This window comes from Pogonomyrmex barbatus, unplaced genomic scaffold (genome assembly GCF_055798465.1).
Source record: "Pogonomyrmex barbatus isolate J1 unplaced genomic scaffold, ASM5579846v1 scaffold12, whole genome shotgun sequence".
Classification (NCBI taxonomy): Eukaryota; Metazoa; Arthropoda; class Insecta; order Hymenoptera; family Formicidae; genus Pogonomyrmex; species Pogonomyrmex barbatus.
Window position 1 is genome coordinate 50,458 of NW_028297108.1, and position 16,685 is coordinate 67,142.

General features: G+C 31.6%; 1 protein-coding gene, 1 long non-coding RNA gene and 2 pseudogenes across 4 annotated transcripts in view; 2 read left to right on the forward strand and 2 right to left on the reverse strand.

Annotated features, from left to right (window-relative positions):
* The first annotated feature begins 238 nt into the window (after positions 1-238).
* On the forward strand, positions 239-7,983 carry LOC148937615 (uncharacterized; annotated as a pseudogene).
* A 1,406-nt stretch (positions 7,984-9,389) lies between these two features.
* On the reverse strand, positions 9,390-10,791 carry LOC105429677 (uncharacterized). The gene is made up of 4 exons (XR_016138136.1): positions 10,458-10,791; positions 10,096-10,290; positions 9,800-9,937; positions 9,390-9,454 (listed from the first exon to the last, which is right to left on the reverse strand). It is a non-coding gene; the product is annotated as an uncharacterized LOC105429677 (long non-coding RNA).
* Positions 10,792-10,811: 20 nt separating this feature from the next.
* Positions 10,812-16,685, forward strand: part of LOC148937616 (uncharacterized) — a 36,407-nt gene continuing 30,533 nt past the window's right edge. The window contains exon 1 of one of the 2 annotated variants that reach the window (XM_089071869.1): positions 10,812-10,993. The gene's annotated coding sequence lies outside the window, so the exon portion shown is untranslated. The remainder of the gene's footprint in view (positions 10,994-16,685) is intronic. The other variant, XM_089071870.1, reaches the window with a different exon arrangement.
* Positions 14,088-16,624, reverse strand: LOC105429675 (uncharacterized; annotated as a pseudogene). Its single transcript, XR_016138137.1, has 8 exons — positions 16,395-16,624; positions 16,136-16,346; positions 15,879-16,014; positions 15,689-15,797; positions 15,288-15,647; positions 15,068-15,217; positions 14,817-14,940; positions 14,088-14,709 (listed from the first exon to the last, which is right to left on the reverse strand). The product of XR_016138137.1 is annotated as an uncharacterized LOC105429675 (transcript).

The following is a 16,685-nucleotide window of genomic DNA, read 5'->3' on the forward strand; positions in this document are numbered from 1 at the left end:
GTGTTATTAGTTCGTAATTTAGTGTAATTAATTCGATCCATGTATATTACGATTTTTTCTTGTGAACCGTATTAAGTGTATAATAAATTATTTACTTGCGTGCAATTCAGTGAGTATTTCTTTCGTGCGAATTTTTTACTCCATCGCGAAATCCAAACTAGTTGTTTAACGAATAAGTGTATACACATTTTTTTATACGTAACTTTTTATAACATTTGTTTTCAAAATTATTATATATTTATAAAAAAGTAATATTAAAATGGCAGCAGATATTGTGCAATTACGTGGCTTTTTACAGCTGGACACTTTTGGAAAAATAAAAGTGGATTCAAATGAATGCGTAATTGAAGGTATTACAAGTATTTTTAACGAATTATTTCTATAACTATGCTATATAATGATGTACAGAATGTCAAATTTAATTCAGTCTTCTTCTGTTTTTATATATCTTTAAAAAACAAGTTATTTTGAGTAGCCTAGTTAAATAAAACATCTTATATAAATTGATATCCGTAAATTATGGCCCATATTCTCTCAGAGTACGCTTATAGAAATGTTAGCGCACTTTTTCATCGTTCTATCTTTATCGTTCAATAGACGTAAAACAAGGATAAAATGACAAAAAAGCGCGCTAACATTTTTATAAGTGAGTAAATATATCTTTTTTTACTTAAATTACATTTTTTACTTAAATGGAAAACAGTTAAAATTTCCGAAGAGAGATATAAATTTTTCTTCGGATACTTTAATCTTTATTCTTGATGGAACTCAAATTTGTGTAAACCTTTCTAAAACAAGAAGAGAAATATGTAATAATACACAAAATTAAAATGATGAAAATATTCAAAATGATCAAAATGATGAAAATGATCATAATGATCAAAATGATCAAAATGATCAAAATGATGAGAATGATCAAAATAATCAAAATAAAACTGCTATAAATACAACTTCTTCGTGGTTTTAGAACGATGCATCAACAAAACTGTTGTTTAGACACTTATAAATCTAAGAAAAATCTAAGAAAAATCTTGAAATACAAGGAAAATAAAAACTTATAAAATTTTATGGAAACAAATTGCACAAGAAATGGATCATAGTAATTACCCTGTAATCCCGTTACAAGTGGAAAATAAAATTAAGTCGTTGGAACGTTCATACAAAAATATTATTAGTAATAATAAAATGACCGACAGAGCAAGAAAGACTTGTAAATATGAAGCGTAAGTACTTATAAAAGTAAATAATATTATATATTATAAAGAATAAATTTATGTATAATACTACTAATATTTTCTTTAATTACTTAAATTAACAGATTTATTAGGTGTTGGTGACTAAAATAATACAAATATAAATTTAATCTGTAACTGTTGCTCCGAATTGTGAGCGAACTCGACATGTATTACAAATCGATATACTTGCGAGCGAGATAACAAATGAGAAACCACGACGTGTCATTTGTTTATTAGGTAGGGTAATATTTGATATTGTATAAATAGACAAGCGTGCGAAAAGACGGAAGAAGTCGAGATTGAGAAGCGAACTGAGCAACTTGTAATAATACGCAAATAAAGACTTTAGTTGGAGAAAACGATTCGAGTATCTAATACAAGCCCGTACATAGTCCTTCGAGCCGAATTGAGAATAAGGCAATTAACAATTACGATTAACGATTAAGCAACTGCGAAAATGAGCGCGCAAGAATTACGCCGCCAACGAGGATATATCAAGGCAAAACAAACACATATTTGGAAGTTTGTGGAAAACGCAAGTCAGAGGACGCCGAGCATCGAAACGGTCACAGTATATTCAAAAAAATTAGAGCAAGTGTACAAGGAATTTAACGAAATACAGCGGCAATTGGTATGCGTTATCGAGGAGAATGAGCTGCCAATTGAAGATCAACGAGAAGACGATGTATTTGAAGAACGATACATAGAATTGAGTGCAACATTGTCGAGATGGGCTGCTGCAATTAAACCGACTGTAAGTACAACTAACGTAAACGATGGCGAATCACTTGCACAAGTGATAGAGCAGCAAACAAAAGTAATTAGAGCGTTAAGTTCAAATGGTTCACAAATTGATGCCAGAGTCAAACTGCCGGTAATCAATTTGCCAATCTTTTCGGGAGAAATAGAGGACTGGACACGGTTTTCTGATACCTTTACCGCATTAATTCATAACAGCGATTTATCGGCAATTCAAAAGCTGCAATATTTGGTCAGTGCACTGACGGGAAGCGCGGCAAAAATCATCGAATCAATCGAGATTTCGGCGCAGAACTACGAAGTGGCCTGGAATCTTTTAAGAAACCGTTACGAAGATAAGAAAGCTTTAAAGCGAAGACATCTTCAATGTTTATTTGAAGCACCTAAGGTCGAGCGAGAATCAGCCGTTGATATTCAAGAATTAATTAATCATTTCCAGAAACATCTTCGAATTGTAAAATCCATGGAGTTCACCAGTGAAACATGGGCGGATTCTTTGATATTATATATGGTGGAGGAGAAGCTGGACAGAGTTACTCGGCGCCGCTGGGAAGAGAGTATGGAAGGTCGACAAACTGTTACAGTCGATTTATTATTTGACTTTTTGCAGCGACGTGTGCAAATGCTTGATCGACTGGGCAGCGCATTCCACAGAGAGGAATCGAACTATAGAGGAGTGGCAGCGAACTCCAGACGAGGCAGTGAAACACCGAGGTCGTTGGGGAAAATTGACAATTCGAGAGTCGCTGGAAGAAACGAGGCCTCAAAATCTGCCGGAAGAAGCGAGGCAAGGACATCTAGAAATAATCAAACTGTAAGTTTAGCCGTGTCAACAGTCATCGGGCACTGTTTTATATGTGGCGGTCCTCATTTAATATATTCGTGTGAAAGATTTTTAAATCTGTCTGTGCGAGAAAGAATTGACGAAGTTAAGCGATTGAAGCTTTGTTTTAATTGTTTACGGAACGATCATTTTGTCAGCGCTTGTAGAGCGAGTTCCTGTCGACAATGCGCGAGGAGGCATAATACATTGTGTCATACAGAACAAGAAGAGCCTCGAGTAGACAAGGTTACTTCAAACATTGAAGCGGTTAACGGAGAAGGTCGAAAAAATAAAAGAGCGAACGTTAATTTGTCGGTACATCACACAACGAATCGCGCGGAATTTGGCGAAATTTTAATGTCAACGGCAATAGTATACGTAAAAGACTCGAACATGTTCGATCAACCTATTCGCGTTCTTCTTGATAGCGCGAGCGAAGCGAATTTTATAACAAGAGCAGCCTGTGCTAAATTAAATTTAAAATTAGAGGACATTCACGAGGCAGTCTCGGGCATTGGTAGTTCAATTTGTACGATAAATCACGGTGTCAAGTAACGATAAAATCAAGAATAACCACTTATCTATTATCTGCATTTTGTTTGGTAGTGCCGAGGATTACTAGAGAACTGCCTTTGGTGGCAGTTAATAGTGATGCTTTTTCAATAACCGACACGTTAAATTTAGCCGATCCGCAATACCACCGTCCGAGTCAGATCGACATGCTGTTGGGCAGCGAATTCTTTTTAAAGTTATTAGAACCTGCAAGGGTTGAGCTCGGAAATGATTTACCTATTACAGAATACGAAATTCGGTTGGATTATTTCAGGTCGAATCCCAGCACAATATATAAAAAGGGAAGGAATTAGTCAAATCAATTGTTTAGTTACGCAGGGCTCTTTAAATAAATCTTTAATTAAATTCTGGGAAATCGAGGATTGTTCGAGTCGCGATAATGCAATTTTATCAAGTGAAGAACGAACATGCGAAGAAATATTTAAAGGCACTCATACGCGAGACACAGAGGGCAGAATTGTTGTACGATTGCCTTTCCGAGACAATAAACATAAGCTTGGCGAGTCGCGATCGATTGCGGAAAGATGATTGCTCTATTTAGAACGTAAATTTCGAAATAATAACATGTATCGGCAGTTATATATAGAATTCATGCGAGAATACATAAGTCTAAGGCATATGACCATCGTTCCGAGAACTGCTATGACAAGCGAGGCTGTTTATTTACCTCATCACGGCGTTTATCGCGAATCATCTATTAGCACGAAGCTTCGCGTTGTTTTCGATGCCTCGTCTAAGACTAGCTCAGATTTATCTTTAAATGACACATTAATGGTGGGGGCTACTTTACAAGATCCACTAATTAATATTATTTTACGTTTTCGAGCGCATTCAGTAGTAATTACAGCCGATACAAAAAATGTACCGACAAATCCTCGTCGATGAGAATGATAGGGATTATCAGCGAATTTTATGGCGCTTTTCGCCGGACGAGCCAATTCGAGAATATCGACTAAACACGGTAACTTATGGACAATCTTGTGCACCATTTTTAGCAATAAGGAGCGTTCGACAATTGGCGAGTGAGGCTGAAAGTCAGTATCCTCAAGCATCACGAGTCTTGCTTCAAGATTTATACGTTGATGATATTTTAACAGGAGTAGATAATATTAATGAAGCGGATATTTTAATTAAAGAATTGACAGAATTATTAAGGCTCGGACAATTCAAATTACATAAGTGGCGATCAAATTATAACGAATTAATCCTTAAAAACGAATAAAATTGATGATGAGACTGACTTTCAGGCTATAACTGATGAGCGAGACGTAACGAAAACATTAGGTATTCGATGGCAACCGAGCAGCGATGAATTGCGATTCGAATCTCAATTCACGCATAATGCGAAGTCAAAGCGAAGCGTATTGTCTGCTATTTCAAAGTTGTTCGATCCGTTGGGCTTGGCGAGTCCAATAATTATAAAAGCAAAATTGATAATGCAATTCACGTGGCAAATGAATCTTGGTTGGGATGACGATTTACCGGCAGATTTGTGCCGGATGTGGCTGGAGTATGTCCGAGATCTAAGAAAAATTCATACAACGCGAATACCGAAACAGGTTGTGGGCGTTCGAAATCCGGTGCATATCAGTCTGCATGCGTTTTGTGACGCATCAGAACGAGCTTATGGTACGTGTATTTACGTGCGAGCAATTGATGATGCAAATCGAGTTGCGTCGAGATTGTTATGCGCTAAATCACGCGTGGCGCCCGTTAAAAAATTAACCATCCCGCGGTTGGAGTTATGCGGAGCCGTTTTGTTGGTCGATTTGATGCGGATTGTTCGTGAGTCGTATTGGGATTCATAAAATCTATGCATGGAGCGATTCGTCAGTTGTTCTTACGTGAATCGCGGGTGAACCGAGTCGGCAGAAAACATTTGTCGGTAATAGGGTCAGCAAAATCCAATCTATCCTGCCTAGCAGTCATTGGGGTGCAGGTACAGAAAATCCCGCGGACTTAATCTCTCGAGGCATTAATTTTGACAATTTTCATAGCAATTCATTGTGGTGGACAGGTCCACCGTGGCTTTCGGAATTCAAAGATCCATGTCAAGGCAAGGGCGAACTTTCCGATCGGGAATTTGACATCATACAATCGGAAGAAAAGGGAAATATGCGAGTTTTTGTTGCTCGAGCTAATTCCGAGTCGATAATCGAAACAATGTTTTCTAAATTTTCATCATTAACCAAAATCGAAAGAGTACTTGCTTGGTGTTATCGATTCATTGCGAATTCTAGAAACAATTTCGAGAACCGCAATTTTGATAACTTATCCGTGAGGGATTTGCATCTGTCGCAATTAAAATTAATTAAACATGTTCAAGAGCAGTTTTTTACAAGGGAGTTGGATGACTTAAACAACGATCGCGTAAATAGAAACAGCGCGCTTGCCCATATGAGTCCATTTTTAGATAACGACGGGATTCTCAGGGTGGGCGGCAGGTTGCAGAGATCCGCTATTAATCATGACAAAAAACATCCGATTTTGCTGCCGGCAAGATGTCGATTTGTTGAATTATTATTTGAACGGGAACATTGTCGTATGCTACATGCCGGTCCACAAGCTTTGCTTTCTTCAATTCGGGAAAGATTTTGGCCTTTGAACGGCCGCAACACTGCTCGTAAAATAACAAGGAGATGCGTAACGTGTTTCAGGGTTAAGCCAAGGTTGTCAGATCAAATAATGGGACCGTTGCCACCTGATAGGGTTACCGCTTGTCAACGAGTATTTTCGATAGTGGGAATTGATTACGCTGGCCCTATTGTTACAGTTGCGAATAAGGGCCGAGGACAAAGAAGTCGCAAATCATATATTGCGTTGTTCATATGCTTTTCAACTAAAGCGGTTCATTTAGAAGCAGTGAGTTGACATCGAGTGCGTTCTTGGCTGCATTGCGCCGCTTTGTGAGCAGACGAGGTTATCCGCAAAAAATTTATAGCGACAATGCCACTAATTTCGTCGGCGCAAAAAGAGAGCTTGAGGAATTGTATCGGACAATCAGAACATTTTCCAAATCGATAGAGGAATATTGTACATCTCAAAGCATAGAATGGAAATTTATTCCCCCCCATGCGCCTCACATGGGTGGTATTTGGGAAGCAGGAATAAAATCGTGTAAATACCATTTAAAGAGAGTTGTTGGCGAAACGCGACTCGTTTTCGAGGAATTTATGACGGTTTTAGCTCAAATTGAAGCTTGCTTAAATTCAAGACCGCTATGTCAATTGTCCTCTGATTCTAACGACTTACAGGCTTTGACGCCCGCACATTTTTTAATAGGGGGACCGCTTATTAGTCTGCCAGATATCAATGTATTAGACGTCCCTATTAACAGACTTGACAGATGGCAATTGACTCAGCGTATAACTCAACATTTTTGGAAGCGATGGAGTGTCGAATATTTAACGTCATTGCAAGGCAAATGCAAATGGACGATCGAAAGAGAAAATCTAGCTGTTAATGACATAGTCTTAATTGTAAGCGACAACATGCCACCCTTGCAGTGGAAACTTGGCAGAATAATCGAACTTCACCCGGGAATTGATAAAAAGGTTCGCGTATTAACTATTCAAACCGAAAATAATGTTATCAAGCGTCCAGTCACTAAAGTTTGTAAATTGCCTATCGATGAAAAATAAAATTAATCAGGATTAATTGGTGGGCGGGATGTTGGTGACTAAAATAATACAAATATAAATTTAATCTGTAACTGTTGCTCCGAATTGTGAGCGAACTCGACATGTATTACAAATCGATATACTTGCGAGCGAGATAACAAATGAGAAACCACGACGTGTCATTTGTTTATTAGGTAGGGTAATATTTGATATTGTATAAATAGACAAGCGTGCGAAAAGACGGAAGAAGTCGAGATTGAGTAAGCGAACTGAGCAACTTGTAATAATACGCAAATAAAGACTTTAGTTGGAGAAAACGATTCGAGTATCTAATACAAGCCCGTACATTAGGAGAAAAACATAGCATTCAACCACTTGCTGTATCAGGAAGAAACGGTTTAATACTTAGAGGACAACTGGATTTTAATAAAGAAAATAATGCTGTGTCAGTACAATGTATAGAATATATTTGTATAGAATATACAAATTGTATATATATATATATATATAGAACTAAATTTATTTATGATGTCATATTTATGACTGTCATTTTGTACATAGAATGAATAACTAATTGACAATGAAGACTTTGAAAACAATACTGGTCCACCAAATATTCTTGCGCCTGTTGAAAATGTACAAACTGTAAAAACAAATAAACTACAAATTAATAAAAATAGAATACGACAAAAAAAAACGAGTTCATAAATAAATGTCAAGCTGTTTTAGATATATTTCTTACATATATTTCTGAAAGAAGTAATGAAAGACAACATAATGAAAGCATATGAATGCAAATTCTAGAAGAATTTAAAAATAAAAGAAAGAGAAAATTCAAGAAGATTTTGTCCACTCCGTAAAGAAACAATGGGCCATATCGAATGCTAAAAGAGATGAAAACATTAAAGTTCTAAGAGAAATTGCAAAAAATATCGAATAAATTGCTACATTTTCATACAGTATAGATGTTTAATTTATGTTTATCCATTAACGCAAAAAATATGGAGATCGCTTATTTCTGTATTTCTATATTTTTAATATTTTTTTGTTTTATTTTTATATTTTATTAAATATCTTGTTGCTTGTCGTATTATTTAGTTTCAGTCTAAGTATAAAGTCTGAGTTAATATAAGTAATATTAAAGGAATATGTTTAGTTATGTTGATTTTTAATAATTAACTTTAATCTCTAAAAAATACTTATAATATTTTGAAGTTTTTAAATATTAAGTTTTTTATTCTTAATAGTACAAATATTTTAATATTTTTTTGTTTAGAAAGTTTATGTTTGTTACTAAAAAAAGTATTTGTATTATCAAAAGTAGTTTGTATTATTAGAACTAATATATATGGTGCTATCGTTCCTATTAAGTTCCTATTAAGTTCCTATTAAGTTTAAGTAAAAATAAAGCAATACTTCCAATTAAAAAGCTTTTTTGAAGACAGATTTATCCTTCATAAGAAAAATGTTTGTAATATTACACTAGTCAGTTATATTATGATTTTCAACACTTTTGTGATGAATATGTATAAAGTACATATTTTTTATATATAAAATAAATAAATTTATGAAAAATAATAAAATAGTTTTATTTCAAAGATATTATATGCTAATATACAAGTAAATATATAATACGAAATATAAAATTATAATAATAAAATAAAATAATGATAAAAAATATAGTAATAAAATAAAAGTATTTTCATTATAATTTCTCTATTTGACATATAAAATATATATTTATATATCTCGAGCAATTAATTGGCGACATAACTCATCTCGTAAAATGCGGCCACATTCATTCCCAGGGATAATTTCATCATTATTATTTCTAATAATCTCGGCTTCTGAATCAGGATTATCTTCATGCGGAGGTTTTAATAATTCTATTTCGCCTGCGCTTGCTAAATTATATAAAACACAACAAGCATGTATTATTTGCACCATACGTACAATATTTCGAAGTTTAAAATGATATAATTGTCTAAACCGTTGTTTTAAAATGCTGAAAGCATTTTCAACTACATGGCATGAACTCAATCGATTATTAAAATATCTCTGCGCTCGTGTAGATGTCCGTTATCTCTATATGAGACCATTAAGTATTCCGAACAAGGATAAGCACTATTTCTAACTATATAAGAGCCTCTTAAAATATTTTAAAATATTTTATTTACATAAGTATTTTTATATAATTTTTTAATGTAATTTCATATAAAATAAATAAAAATAAATAAAAATACTTAGATATAAATACAAATAAATATAAATTTAACTTAAAATACTTAGATATTTAATAAATATTATTAAGTACTAAAATAATTATATATAATAATATTCTAAATATTATTAACTTAAACAAATATCCTGAAGATATTCGTATAAATGAGATTCCTGAAAAATCTTTGCATCGTATACAGATCCGGAATATCCAATGAACGCATCTAAAAATGTCATTTTGTAAAATTCCACTACATCTTGCATATGAATTGAAAAATATTGTTTCTTATTAATGTATGAATTTTGATCTTGTGTTGGTTTATCGATTCGGATATGCGTGCCATCCACAGCACCTATACACAAATTTAATTTTAAGTTTGGCATACATATGTAATTTATACATGACACACGTTTGCACAAAAAAGTTATATAAAACACAAAAGTAAATTATACCAATAATTCCAGGAAACTGTTTTTCTTTAAGAAAATATGCCATTGTTTCTTCTTTTTCTTGTAAATGTAGGAAATCTTATAATATGTGGAGCAAGCTGCATTAAAAAGTTTGTTACCTTTATTAAAAGTTCATACAGTGTACTAATTGTAATATCAAAGCGATCCACTACGTCACGATATCCTGCGCTTTCGTGACCAAGATATCACAAGTAAGTTAAAATGTGTATATTTTTCTGGTGCATATCCTGCGTATTCTGCAATATATATTGAATGGATTTAAATAAATGTAATTACCATGTAACCAATTACCATGTAAACAATTTAAGAACTTAATTTAAATTACAATCTGTATTTTATTTATTATAAAAATAATTAATAATACATTTTATATTTACTATAAATAATATAATACCTTGTAAAGACATAAAAATTGGCGATATTGTAAAACGACCAATGAGATATTATAAACAACTGCATGAGATAAACGAAAATGCATTACAAAATCTTTTTCAATATAATTTCAGACTATAGTTTCTACGTAATGTTAACTTTAATATGATGAACACGTTATATAATACTAATCGCAAGAATTGTAGTATTTCATCATCTAAAAATTATAAACAAAAAAACAGAAATTATAATTATAATCATCAATTTAATAAATATATTAATATATTAATATATATTTAGTATATTTATTATTAGTAAATAGTAAATACTTTATTATTTAACAAGTAGAGCATTGATGTATATATATTATTAATTTTTACATACCGTCATCGTATAATATGAACGGAGGTACTGGAGCTGATAAAATTATTTCGTCATCGTATATATCCATTGTTTTTAATATTTCAGTTCTAATATTTCAGCAATATTTTCTCTAATATTTCCATGCGTCATTTTAATAGTTTATGCACTTTGACATTTGAGCTATTTCGTACAAATAACTAAGTAAATTAGTACACTTTTCATATTACTAGTAAACTCACTAGAATTCAAGTGCGAAAAGTGCATGCAACACGAACAAATTTAATGTATTGGAATGGTATTGAAACGTTTGCGAAGCGGCGATCACGCGATGATCACGTGGTGATTCCGCAATAATTGCGAGAAAAGTCCGTGCGAAAGAACCAGCATCCGCGAAGCCCGGCGCGGACATGACATTCTGTACTCGACCACCGGAGAATAAAGTCGTCTATTCAATCCTTTATAAAAAAAGAGATGTTAAGTCAATTATTCGCATTTCTCGAAGTTTATTGTTGCCGCTTTTCTGTGATGCTGATTGGTTCTTTTGCTGCGCTAATTTCGTGAGTTACTGTTAATTTACAAATGACAATTTATAAAAGGCGAGTGAGGTTAGTAGCGAAACTTTGAATCGGTTTTGAACAAGAATAAAGATAAGATGAACAAGGAATGAATGAGTTTCTATTTTTTATCACGGCAGTATGTCGCTATCATCAATGAATAATATAAAAATATATAATATGAAAAGCTGTGTGGCGCGCGCCTGTTATGTTCTAGTCTACATCAACCGAGTCTTTACAATCAATTTATGAATTCTTCTTTCCTATCCTACTTTTCGACTACATTTTAATTAATTTAATTTTTTTAGAATTAAAATATTTTTTTAAATTGTTTTGCATAATTTTCGATTCTCGGTATATGTCTTCTTGGATTTATATTTCTTTTTATTTCTAATTTTTCATCATCGCTTTCAGACGATGAAGAATCTATTAATTCTCGCACTGTAAGTGCTACTGCTGCCAGTAATAGCTAGTAATAATTTTCTTCGATCTTGCTCCATTTTGCCGTTTGGTTAGGGTTAGGTTTAACGCTACACTCACTGTTCATGGAGTTCGCATTCGATAACGCTATTTTGGCTCCGCGAATGAAGTTGGTACTCTAAAAAATATCACCGTGAAATTGACAATGGTGTGGATCTTAACATGGATGTTTATATAATTCTCATCATGTTGGTATGAAATCAACACTGTTTGCTTGGTGTGAAAAATATACCATAGCGGTGTGAATTTCCTCATTGAAATGGGTATGAATCTTAATACTACTGACGGTGTGATTTTTACATCAAATACGTGTTACCAGAAATATTATGGTGTGCTTTATATTTTATAATGTACATGGATTATTGATATTAATATGTATACATTAAATTAATACTAATAATACATATACATTTTATAAAATGCAGATATACATTTCATTGATCATTCCAAGAGGACTATGCAATTTATAAGACTGAGGCTAAGTTAGATCTTTCATATTATATATTATATCATGTTCATCAGCAAGGACATAAACATTATAAACCTGAATTCTTTGGAGAACGATAATGTTTGCTATTTAGATAGTATGAGAAATATGTCATCTTCTAAAAAATTTAATTTGTTCTAAAAATTTAATTTGTCAAAAAATTGGTAAATCGTTAATAAATCCAAAAGAAACAAAAAATTTTTGACGATACATTATATCACAACATATTATCCAATTTAAGAAATATACGTCTTCTACGTAAATTTAGATCTCTTAGCAATGGTAATTCCGATGCTTTGTGCAATTTGTTTGATCCAAAATCTATTTTGTTGAAAACATCAGTTATTCTCCATAAATTACAAAAATGCCGTTGATGTTTTATTGCCAATGTTTTACAAATATTTTTGAAGTTAAAAACATTACTAGACATTCTTGTAAACAAACTATATTTGCTTTCGAATTGTATGGTCTATATGGATAATAGATCCCATTAAATGCATTATTCTAGGATAGTGTAATAAAAAGTGCTGTTTTGATATAATATTTCCTGGAAATATTCTGTTAAATAATATTAAATGCTCAGATATTAGTTCTTGCAAATAATATGTCAAAGAGACAGTGATTTTCGGAGAAAAAATTATACTCATTATTTTTAAAAAGAATGTAAGTACATGCCACAAATCTTTGTTCCTTTCAATGCAAGTACTACTGAACAAAATTAATGGCAAAAAGCGTCCAAGGCATCATGCTTGAGATGCTTTTTGTCCAATATTTATACTTTGCTTATCAAGTTTTAGAGCACAAAGTTTATTGCGTTGTTCTAAGTATCCATAAGGATATGCATCGATATGAGCATATTCTAACATTTACTTCTTCAAGATTTACATATCCTTCTTCAATTAATGTTCTAACGAGTAGTTTAATGAGCAAAGAGCCTTCTAAAATATCATGCATACAATCTACACTAGGACATTCTGTCACATAAAAGTATGCCAGATCATTTAGAACACAATTACGCTTTGCACAATTAATTAATTTGCTAATCGTCGCTCCATTTTCCAATTCCTGTATATTACTTTTATACGAATCACGAGTTCTAAGCTTAATTCTCTTATCGTTTTCTGTGGTAATAATTTTGCATTCATTCTTGGTACAGTAACAAAATCTGCAGTAATATGTAGAATTAAAACTTTCGGTATAGCCATAACGAGCACCAAGATTATCGTGACTGACGGCAATAAGTACCTTTAATAGGTACATTTATCCCTTTATGTATTCCAGACGATTCCAATATTTTTAAATCATGTATTAATGGCTGTAGTACTGTATCAAAACCAAATTCCTTCACAAGTTTAGTGTGAAATAAACTAAATGAATATGTTGTTGCTGATAATTAAAAACAGGTGGTATATTTGTTAGCTGAAAATAAATTGCTCCAAGTTTGTCTTTTTACTACCTAACGCATTTTCAACATGAAAATCATAATAAAAAATCATTATTTTTAAAGAGTAATTATCTTTAGAAAATAAATCATGTGACATGCAATGTAAACTATCAATATAATTTGCAAAATAGTTTTTATTTTTATATTGCGAATTAACTATTAAGCTTCTTAAAGTTTCGTTTTCTAACAAAAATTTTAAAGAATCTATAATTGATACATAAATAAATGTTCTTGGTATTAAAACAACTTTGCTTGCACCTGTATTCTTATCAGCTCTCGTAACAGCTTTTGTACCTAAATTTATTTCAATCACATCTACTATTCCTATTTCCTCAAAAAATTTTTTCTCTTAAAAGATGAATTAATGTTTTCTAATATACCGCATACATCTTTTAGATGGGTTTGAAAATGATCTACTTGACCATTCTCAATAAGAGCATTTATACTGTTAGCAATCATTTGTCAATTGTCACTAATTCTATACTTGCATTGATTATAGAATCCATAGCATTTTCAGTCATATATAAACCAGTTAATTGTGATATAAAATTACAAGCAATGCTTTTCATTTTTGTTTTGCAGTAGTAAGAATTAAATTAGTAGAATTAATTTTATTAGTTACAAGAGTTTGAGAAATAAGTGCTACATCCTTTTTATAGTTATCTTGTAGAGTATTGCTATACACATTTTCACTTTCAGGATATGTATTTATATTATTATTTTCACTTTCACAACATATATTATTGTTATTTTCATTTGTTACACAATCTGCTGTATGAAAATTGCTGTGAGCAATTCTCAAATGTTTTTTGAAACCAGTAAAAGCGAAAAATTTTAATACAGAGCCCGGCTGACCACAGGAAATTAGATTTTTTCCATTTAGATATTTAAAATGAGTATTACGTAAATGCCACAATAATTTTTTGACATTAAAGTTTTTCTGCTTGCATATGCTACAATGATATCCTGCCATATTTACTTAATTATCGTATTAAAAAGATGAGCACGTACTTCGTATTTTTGAAATAAAACTATAATTATCGACATCAATGTCAATAGAATATCATTTGCATAAATTTCCAGAATATTTCTAGGGAATCTTCATATTTGCAACCAAATACATAATGAGCCTTAAATAGAGTGTCAAAAGCATTAATATTTGACGTTTGAGCAGGACATGGCAGAAGTTTTCCATCAAAAACCACATAAAAATTGCTAATTGTTTGTTGATTAGAACCTGCTAATAAAAATGGTTGTAAACTGATTTTTATAAGTTCTTGTTCGGATAGCAGTGGAAGACCGATCTGAAATATAAAATATATTCAACATAAAATACATCCAACATAAATACGTGTTTATAGGTTGCAATAGATATAAGTACAGAACAAATATTTAGCAATTATTTTGTAATCTGATGAAATGATATAAGGCGTGACATTGCTACATCTACAGTTGCATGATTTGGCTTCTTTTTCCCTTTAGCTGTTGGTAGTAGAAGATGCAAAAATAAAAACAGTGTTTGTGTCGTTGCGTCCCATACTGTCAATAAACATATATTTTATATTTTATCACATAAAGAATAACAAATCATATCAACAAAGAATCAATCATATTAAAGAATAAATTACAATAAATTTGTAATTCTGTGCAATTATCAAATACTTACATGCAATATCTTTACTCTTTTTCTTTAATATATTCTTAGATATTTGCACAATTCTTGTGCAAATATCTAAGAATCTCTTTCAAGGTCGTGCCATTTTTCATTTAATTTGGATGAATACTCTGGCATTAGAGCTTCAAAATCTTTTTGTATCTAAATAATTAATAAGTAAATAACTTGTATTGTTTTTATTTTATTCTAAATTAAAATAAAAGAGATTTACCAATCCTGGCGTATCTAGAAATCGTGGAAATTGTGGAAATTCAATGAGTATATTGTTGGAGAGTTTTGGATCCAGTATTATAGTTCGTCGATATTTTAATGATTTTCTCATCTTTGCTTCAATATCAGCCAATTGTGTCGTTACACGTTTTAGCCACTCGACAATTTTCGTTTCTTCATTTTCATTTATTTCACTGTCAGGAATTCTTGGATTTTCAGGGCTACTATTAATAATTGTTTCTGTTTGTTTTTCTTTGGTTTTTTTTGGAACATTATAATCGTAAGAATCTGACACTCTATTTACTGTACGAAGACGCCATGACAAATAACCGCTTCTATCTTTAGGATTGTAGAATAATTTCTGTATGTAGATAAAAAAATTTATAGTTTTTACAACAAAACTTGTATATGAAGTACTTATGTGCCTTCTGCAGTGCTGGGATCCCGTAATGTAGGAAAATTTTGCACAATTCTTTTTGCGTAAAAAATCTTTATATTATCTGGTAATTTTCTGTATAAAAAGGAAAAAAATTAAGTTTTGTATAATTGTAAAAAAGGCATAAAATTGTAAAAATTGCATAAGAAGGTTTACTCATGTTGTTTTTGAATATGTCCAACAAGCAATCTAACTAAAGCTCGGCGAGATTCAGGTTTGAAAGTATCATTCGCTTCATATTCTTCAGCAAATCATATCCAATTTCTGTTTTGTTCAAAACTTCGTTAATTACCTATATTAAAATATTATGTGTAATCAAAAAGTAAATACATATGCATTAATAAATTAATTCTTAAATTAATCGTAAAGCGAATTTATATTACTGCCAATTAATATGTTGTTTATAAAAGTACTTTTTTTGAATCTTCATTCAGCACAGAAATATTCTTATTAACAGTTTTGAAGTGCTGCTCAACAGGCGAAACAACAATTACTGTCATCACAAGATGATGTACTGGCAGATGAATCTATTGCTGAATACATTGTAGATGATCCTAATGCATTAAAAAAATTTTTGAAAATATTAATATTATTTATTAGATATATTATAGTTATATATTGTATTTATAATGGACTTATCAGCTTTATACAGGTTAGTAGTTTAAGTTTTACTGATAATATTCAGAATAAAACTGACTATTTTCCTAATATATATTCTATCAGATCTTCAGAGTCTATTTCAGTCTCGTCTGAATCTTGAAATTTTATTTTCCTCATCTCCTATTTCTATTGCACACTAGTAAGAAAAATAATTTATTTTAAAATAATTTGTTAATATCTTTAAAAGAAATGTTATGAAAACAAAATATACCGAAAAGCAAGTATTAAATTATTAACCCTTACATAATACTCTTGTATGAATATAGTATATCCAGTTTATGTTTTTATTTTATTGCTTATATT